Source organism: Lepus europaeus, chromosome 3, assembly GCF_033115175.1.
Source record: "Lepus europaeus isolate LE1 chromosome 3, mLepTim1.pri, whole genome shotgun sequence".
NCBI classification, from domain to species: domain Eukaryota; kingdom Metazoa; phylum Chordata; class Mammalia; order Lagomorpha; family Leporidae; genus Lepus; species Lepus europaeus.
In genome coordinates, this window is record NC_084829.1 from 108,584,527 (window position 1) to 108,592,916 (window position 8,390).

General features: G+C 47.2%; 1 pseudogene; it reads left to right on the plus strand.

Moving 5' to 3' along the window:
• Positions 1–6,484: 6,484 nt before the first annotated feature.
• On the plus strand, positions 6,485–7,560 carry LOC133756620 (large ribosomal subunit protein uL18-like; annotated as a pseudogene).
• Positions 7,561–8,390: the final 830 nt, after the last annotated feature.

Consider the following 8,390-nt stretch of genomic DNA (forward strand, 5'->3'; position numbering starts at 1 on the left):
TTATGTAGTGACATTTAGAAAGTTTTCTGTTGACCTGTTTTTTGAATAGTCTGCTTGAACAAATGCTGTACATTTGAGATTTAAAAACAGTATAACGGTGTACATTTGTGAGTTTGGAGTAAAAGTCAAAAGTTTGAAGGTAGAAATTCCAGCTTTTATGTTAGCAATTAGGTCTTTAGACTGTGGAATTGGGGGTTGTCCAAACTAAGCCTATTGACTGATCGTTATTTTTCTTGTTTTAAGTGTTAAGTATATTTTGATTGGCAGAGAGACAGATGAGCTCCAGTTTGCTGGTTCACTCCCCAAGTGCCTCAGACAGCCAGAACTGGACCCACCTAGGAATCCAGGAATTCAATCCAGGTCATCCCCTTAGGTGGTAGGAACCCAGAACCCACCTCTCCCTCCCAGGATCTTCATTAGTGGGAAGTTGGAGTCAGTAGCAGAGCCATATTTAGAACTCAGGCACTCTGAAGTAGAACATGTATGTCACAACCACTAGGCTAAACACCCCCATGTTTCTGTTAGATCAGAATAAATTAAAAGCTCGATTGTTTTTCCATGTAGATAGATATACCCTGATCATTTTCCATGTTTTGTAAAATTTCAGATCTACAGTCTCATACCTAAAACTTGAAGATAATCTTAGGAAAACACAAGTTCTTAGAATGTACTTACTGGAAAATACTTCCTATAATTTCTGTTAAAAAATGTTATACGAGCCGGCGCCGTGGCTTAACAGGCTAATCCTCCGCCTTGCGGCGCTGGCACACCGGGTTCTAGTCCCGGTTGGGGCGCCGGATTCTTTATTATTATTATTATTTATTTATTTTTTGACAGGCAGAGTGGACAGTAGAGGGAGACAGAGAGAAAGGTCTTCCTTTTTGCCGTTGGTTCACCCTCCAATGGCCGCCGCAGTAGGCACGCTGCGGCCGGCGCACCGCGCTGTTCTGATGGCAGGAGCCAGGTGCTTATCCTGGTCTCCCATGGGGTGCAGGGTCCAAGGACTTGGGCCATCCTCCACTGCACTCCCTGGCCACAGCAGAGAGCTGGCCTGGAAGAGGGGCAACCGGGACAGGATAGGTGCCCCAACCGGGACTAGAACCCGGTGTGCTGGCGCCGCAAGGCGGAGGATTAGCCTGTTAAGCCACGTGGGGCGCCGGATTCTATCCTGGTTGCCCTTCTTCCAGGCCAGCTCTCTGCTATGGCCCGGGAAGGCAGTGGAGGATGGCCCAAGTCCTTGGGCCCTGCACCCGCATGGGAGACCAGAAGTACCTGGCTCCTGGCTTTGGATCAGCGCGATGCGCAGGCCTCAGCAGCCATTGGAGGGTGAACCAACGGCAAAAGGAAGACCTTTCTCTATGTCTCTCTCACTATCCACTCTGCCTGTTAAAAAGAAAAAAAATGTTATACGTGTATGCAGTACCTACTTAAAAGGTTCACTTGCAGGAAGTAGGTAGTGAATTTGGGGTTCACTAGGGAACAGAACGTTAAAGGAATTAATGTGTTTCAATCCCGGGCACATAGGTGGTGAATTTGATTGCTTTTATTCTCACGGACAGTGAATTGTCACCAATTCCAGGCTGCCCACCTACAGACTGGGTACTGGTCCACTTTTCTATCCTGTCCAGGTGCTGATCTTTTGTATTCCATTCTTCCTGCCTTCATGGGTTTTCTCCCCTGACAACTTCCCTCTTTGTTTTGTCTTTCAGTCTGACTGACTGGGACGGTCTGAGCGGTGCAGACTGTTGATCACTTCATACTTTTCTCCCTTCCTCCCATTTGCTCTTGTTCCTTCTCAGGCTTCTTGGTTAGCCCCTTGAGTGATGTCAGGTATCCACAAAACTGAACTACTCAAACTGTTTCTGTATGTCCACCATTAACCTGGATGCTCAAAACAGAGACCTGAAGTGAAATTGCTACGGGAAAACCATAAAATGCTCTTAGCAAGAAATGTCCAGTACGCTGGTGGCAAGTGGGCTAAGGATCCGGTATATACATTGAGGTTTGCCATCACATCCTTACACAGAGCAAAAAGTACACAAAAGCAGGACACTGAACCAGCATGATGCCAGCTTCGGCATCTCAGCGTCCTGCTTTGGCACATTCACCTTTTCAGAGAAGCACAGATCTCAGACGTGGATATACCTTTGAGCCTGCAATCTTATCAGGACAAACAACCCCATAGCCTTGCCTAGGCGATGAGGTAGCAGCATTCAGTCACCATCCCAGCTGCTTTTCCAGCACTTTTCACCACAGACCAGGGTTCTTTTGGTAAGTGCACGCTTTTAAGTTAGACTGATTGGTTGTGGTGATTTTTTAAAAATTGATTTTAGATACAAGTCCCTTGTCAGATATTTTGGCAGAATTTTTCCCAGTGGGTGTCCTGACTATCTTTAGTTTCTTGGTGAGAAGTTATTTTTTATGAAGTCTTTATGAACTTTAAAAGTAAATTTTCTGTCTAAATATGTTTAAGCCCAGATTATGGTGAGATACTCATTCCTCATAAACACTAAGTTTTGTGGTTTTTTTTTTTTTAAGTGTTTTAGGTGTATAGTCAGTCTCATAAGAAGTGTAATGCATTGTGTTGGAGGTTCATTTGCATTTAGATATTCAAAAAAAGGCTGAGGCAGGCATGGCACAGCAGGTTAAGCCACCTCTTGTCACACCAGCATCCCATATGGTAGTGACAGTGGAAGTCTTCTACCCTGCTTCCAAATCAGCTGCCTCTTAATGCCCCCTGGGAAGCAGCAGCTGATGGGTCAAGTACTCAGGTACCTGCCACCCCTGTGGAAGATGCAAATGGAGTTCCTGGCTCCTGACTTTGACCTGGACCAAACTCTTAACTTTTAAGCCATTTGGAGAGAACCAGAAGTGGAAGATTTCTGTAGCTCTACTTTCAAGTAATTTTTAAAAGGTGGGGGTGGCACTGTGGAATAGCAGGATAAGATGCTACCAGCAGCACCAGTATCCCTGCTGCTCTACTTCCAATCCAGCGCCTGGGAGAGTAGCAGAGGATGGTCCAAGTACTTGGGCCCCTGCACTCATGGGAGACTTAGAAGCTCCTAGCTTCAGCCTGGCCCAGCCTAGCTGTTGTGGCCTTTGGGGGGTGGGGGGGGGGTGGTGAATCAGTGGATGGAAGTTACCTCTCTAACTGCCTTTCAAAAAAAAAATTTTTTTTTAAGATTTATTTATTTGAAAGAGTTACAGAAGTCTTCCATTCACTGGTTCACTCCCCAGATGACCACAATGGCCAGAGCTGAGCTGATACGAAGCCAGGAACCAGGAGTTTCTTCCAGGGCTCCCACATGGGTGCAGGGGCCCAAGGACTTGGGCCATCTTCCGCTACTTTCCCAGGCCATAGCAGAGAGCTGGTCAGGAGTGGAGCAGCCAGGGCTGGAACTGGTGTCCATAAGGGATGCTGTCAGTCGGTCAGACTGGTGCTTTTGTAAACTGCTTATAAGTCATTGCTTGGATGGGTGCTGTGGTACAGTGGGTAAGCCACCACTTGAGATGCTCATGTCACATACTGAAATGCCTGGTTCAAGTCCAGACTACAGGACTTAATTGACTTGGGAGGAGCCAGTGATGCTGGCCCAAGTACTTGGGTTCCTGCATCAGAGACCTGGGTGGAGTTACTAACTCCTGGCCTCAGCCAGGTCCAGCCTTAGCCATTGCAAGGCATCTGGTAAGTGAACCAGTAGATGGAAGACCTCTGTCTCAAAAAAAATCTTTAAAAGTTAATTGCTATTAGGCCGGCACCATGGCTTAACAGGCTAATCCTCCGCCTTGCGGCGCCGGCACACCGGGTTCTAGTCCCGGTTGGGGCGCCGGATTCTGTCCCGGTTGCCCCTCTTCCAGGCCAGCTCTCTGCTGTGGCCAGGGAGTGCAGTGGAGGATGGCCCAAGTGCTTGGGCCCTGCACCCGCATGGGAGACCAGGAGAAGCACCTGGCTCCTGGCTTCGGATCAGCGCGATGCACTGGCCACAGCGGCCATTGGAGGGTGAACCAACGGCAAAAAGGAAGACCTTTCTCTCTGTCTCTCTCTCTCACTATCCACTCTGCCTGTAAAAAAAAAAAAAAAAAAAAAAAAAAAAAAAGTTAATTGCTATTAAAATGAATTGCTGAAATACATAAATATAACATTTTAAACATGTATTCAGAGAAAATGACTGCTGAACGGCAAATATAAGCATGCTGCTTATTTTTGCAAGTTGCTAACATTGTGGCACTGGTACCAGATAACAGACCACACTCCATCAGCTCTGTGCTAGAGCTGCGTGCGCAAAGGTAGAAGCTGGGAAGTGGTTGAGCGGGAGACCAGGTCGTTTTTCTGCCTTTGTGCAAGTCAGGCTACCCTGATTAAAACAGGAAGTGGAATATCTTACCGAGCCAGATGCTGACCCCTTACGCAGCATCAAGTTCAAAGAAAATTGTTAGCGCTGTCTGTCTGAAGAAGATAAACCCTAATAAGGCAGAATGGTTCTGGATAATCTTTAGAAGTTTTTATTAGACATTACAAAATGGATGTGAAGTAAAGCAACACCCATGTCGTCGAGAGGAAAATCATTCCACTTAAAATACCCATGAGGCGGGTGTGTGACATAGCAGTTAAAGTTAACCACTTAGGATGCCCACATTCCATAGCTGAGTCCTGGCTACTCACCTCTGATTCAGCTTTCTGGTAATGCACACTGTGAGAGGCAGCCTGTGATGACTCAAGTACTTGGGTCCCTGAACTGACATGAACTGAATTCCTGACTCCCGGCTTTGGCTTGGGACAGCCCTGGCTGCTGGCATTCAGGGAGTGAACCAGTGGATACAAGTGCACTCGCTTTCAAAGAAGAAAAATTTAAAACAAGTTCAAGAAAAAAATTTCTTAAGGTTTATTTGAAAAGCAAAGCAGCCAGAGAGAGATCTTCCATCTCCCAATTCACTCTCTAGATGGCCTCAATGGCCACAGCTGGGGCAGGTCAAGGCCAGGAGCCCAAGTACTCAGGCCATCTAATGCGGTTTTCTCAGGTGTATTTGCAGGGAGCTTGATGGAGTGGAGCAGCCAGGAATTAAACGCACTCAGATACACAAATCTCAGGCAGTGGCATAACCAGCTGCACCACAACACGGCCAGTCCCCAAGAAAAAGACTTTAAATAAAATTTACTGTATTGAGGAAGTTTTCAAGGATGTTATAGAACCCAACTGAAGTGATTGCTTCACAGTGTGGGTTTTTTGTTTTTTTGGGGTTTTTTTTTTGTTGTTGTTGTTCTTAGAGAAAAGTCTTCCTTCTGTTGGTTCACCCCCCAAGTGGCTGCTAAAGCTGGTGCTGCGCCGATCCGAAGCCAGGAGCCAGGTGCTTCTTCCTGGTCTCCCATGTGGGTGCAGAGGCCCAAGCACCTAGGCCATTCTCCACTGCCCTCCCAGGCCACAGCAGAGAGCTGGACTGGAAGAGGAGCAACTGGGACTAGAACCTGCGCCCATATGGGGGATGCCAGCACCACAGGTGGAGGATTAACCAAGTGAGCCACAGCGCCGGCCTACAGTCTGATCTTTCATCAATTAGATCTGAAGTGCTAATGTAGAAACCAAGAGTTCTAAGCTGTCTCAAGGAAAGATGAGTTTTCTTCCCACAGTATCAGATGTTGACATTGTGACTCTGCTTTTACATAAACAGTGCTACTGACTGTGATCGTTAGGTAACCGCTCTGTTACCTGTGAACAAAAGAAACAAAAGTACAATGGTGGGACTAAAGACGACCTCTATTTTGAAGTATCCCCAGGCAGCCACAGCTGTGAAAGTCCCCCTTTTTCCAGTATACTTTGTGATGACCTTAATAGCGTGTCTTAGTTGTTTTTAACTGTCATGTAGCCTGAAGGTCCCATGTTTTGCCTGCCTCGGAGCCTTCCCTTTGGCTGCTCTCAGGCCACAAGTAGTTGTCACTATTAGTATGTAACTCTCTTGAGTTGTAGCACTCTCACATAGGGTTTCCTTTGAAATAATCCACAGATATTACTGAAGGATAAGACATAGAAGGAGCCGGCACCGTGGCTCAACAGGCTAATCCTCCGCCTTGCGGCGCCGGCACACCGGGTTCTAGTCCCAGTCGGGGCACCGGATCCTGTCCCGGTTGCCCCTCTTCCAGGCCAGCTCTCTGCTGTGGCCCGGGAAGGCAGTCGAGGATGGCCCAAGTGCTTGGGCCCTGCACCCGCATGGGAGACCAGGAGAAGCACCTGGCTCCTGGCTTCAGATCAGCGTGGTGCGCAGGCCGCAGCGGCCATTGGAGGGTGAACCAACGGCAAAAAGGAAGACCTTTCTCTCTGTCTCTCTCTTTCACTGTCCACTCTGTCAAAAGGAAAGAAAAAAAAAAAGAAAAATTCCAGCGAAAGCTCTGCTCTTGTCCACTCGAGGTGCAACAGTTTTGGCGTCTGGTGAGCAGAAAGTTGGCTGTACTTTCACTTTTCAGTCAGTTGTGTAAACTCAACCAGCTGAGATGTCTGTGGCGTTGGCTGTTGGTTCTGCTGTTAATCATCAAATTGATGTGGATGGGCTGCCGCTGCAGGCTCTGTCTTCAACCTTGAAGTCAAGGTCCCTCCTGCAAACCAAATAGTTGTAAACTGCTGATCTCTGGAAAGCATTGTCTGCATAAATTTTTCAAAAGGCATCCATGATTTAACCGTTCTTCCCCCCAACCTTTGGTATAAATATTGTATAAAGTTTGTCCCTGTTTCAACCTTAGGAGAACCTGTGTTCTTCTGATAGCAGCTCTGTTCAAACATTGCTAAGCCTTCTTAAATCCTGTGCAGAAGTGTTGTAGCAAATTAGTATGGGTTTATTTTGTGTATGCAAAAAAATATTTTGAGACTCATGCGTAGTTTTCTTCATAACATACATTTTCTGGGTACTTTTTGAAGACCCCTCTCTCACAACATAGCTTTTAAAAAAAAAAAAAAAAAGGTGGAGACTGGGAGAACCCTCATACACTACTACTGGGAATAGCCACTTTGAGAACACTTGTCAGTTTCTTAAAAAAGTTACAAGTCTATCTGTCCTTGCTATGCCCACCCTGGAGGGACTACAAGGCTTACGCACATGAATAAGCAAAATACAATGCGGAGATCAGCCCGACAGATTACTTAATCTGCAGCATGTGGCGCTGGCCTGCTGCTGGCTCGCGGGCTTCTCAGTAGGTTTGGGTGGACAAAATCTATGAAGACCACAGGGAAGTGACCAGAGATGAGCACAGTGTGGACAGCACTCAAAGCCAACCGGGTGCCTTCACCTGCAGTTGGGGGCAGGCCTTGCCAGGACTACTCCGGCCGTAAGGTTGCTGGAGCCCTGAAGGGGAATGTGCATGGAGGCTCGTGTTATCCCTCACAGCACTAAACGCTTCCCTGGTTATGATTCTGAAAGCAAAGGGTTGAGTGTGGAAGCACATCACGTGGCCAACGTTGCAGATGGTACGCGTTCCCTAAGGGGAGATGAAGATGCTTACAAGGAACAGTTATCTCAATATGTAAGGACAGTGTGACTCCAGACGCGATGAAGGAGCTGTGTAAGGAGGCCTGAGAGAGAAGTGACAAAGAAGAGCTGGGACCATCCCACAGCGTCTCTTACCTGCAACAAGGCAGGTAAGGAGCTGGCTGCTGAGCCTAAACCAAACAAATATCTAGGAAGGTTTTTTCCAATAAAGACAATAAACTTACCAATTTCACTCCTAGGTATTTACCCAAGAGAAATAGATGTGTTCAAAGACTTGCACGTGAATGTTTAAAGCAACTTTTTTTAAGAGTCAGAAGCAGGGAGCAACCCAAATATCCATTGGTAGGTAAATTAATAAACACCATGGTATGTACATACTAAAGGGCAGGTTGCCCCTCCCCCCACATTTCCTCCCCACCCCATTTCCTCCCTTCTGATTGAGACCCTTGGTGCAGAACCAGGCGCAACCTCCCCAAGACTCCTTGCAAAACAGATGAGCTGCACAGGGCAGCTTGTGAAACAGATAAGGGGAAAAGTTCACAGAGGCTTCAAAGAGGCCCCTATTCCCCACTTTCCGCCAGCTGCACAGTCTTCTCCCTCCCCCACAGCAACAGCAGCAAACTCCCTCCATCACCAGATAAAACCACAGCCCAAATTGTGCTTTGCGTACCATCTCCTCCGGAGACTGGCACCAACCTCTTTGCTTCAATAAAGCAACCTGTCTCTGTTGAGGTCGATCTCCATTTCCTTTTTCCGTCTCTCTTTTCTGGGGGTACAAAAGGCCAGAACCCCGAGCTATTCCAAACCTACACTGGATAAGTACTCAGCAAGAACAAGGGATAGACTTGGGAGAGGGATGTGGTGGAGAGATGGGTGGGGTTATAAGAGGGAAGCAGGAAATCCTTGAGATGATAAAG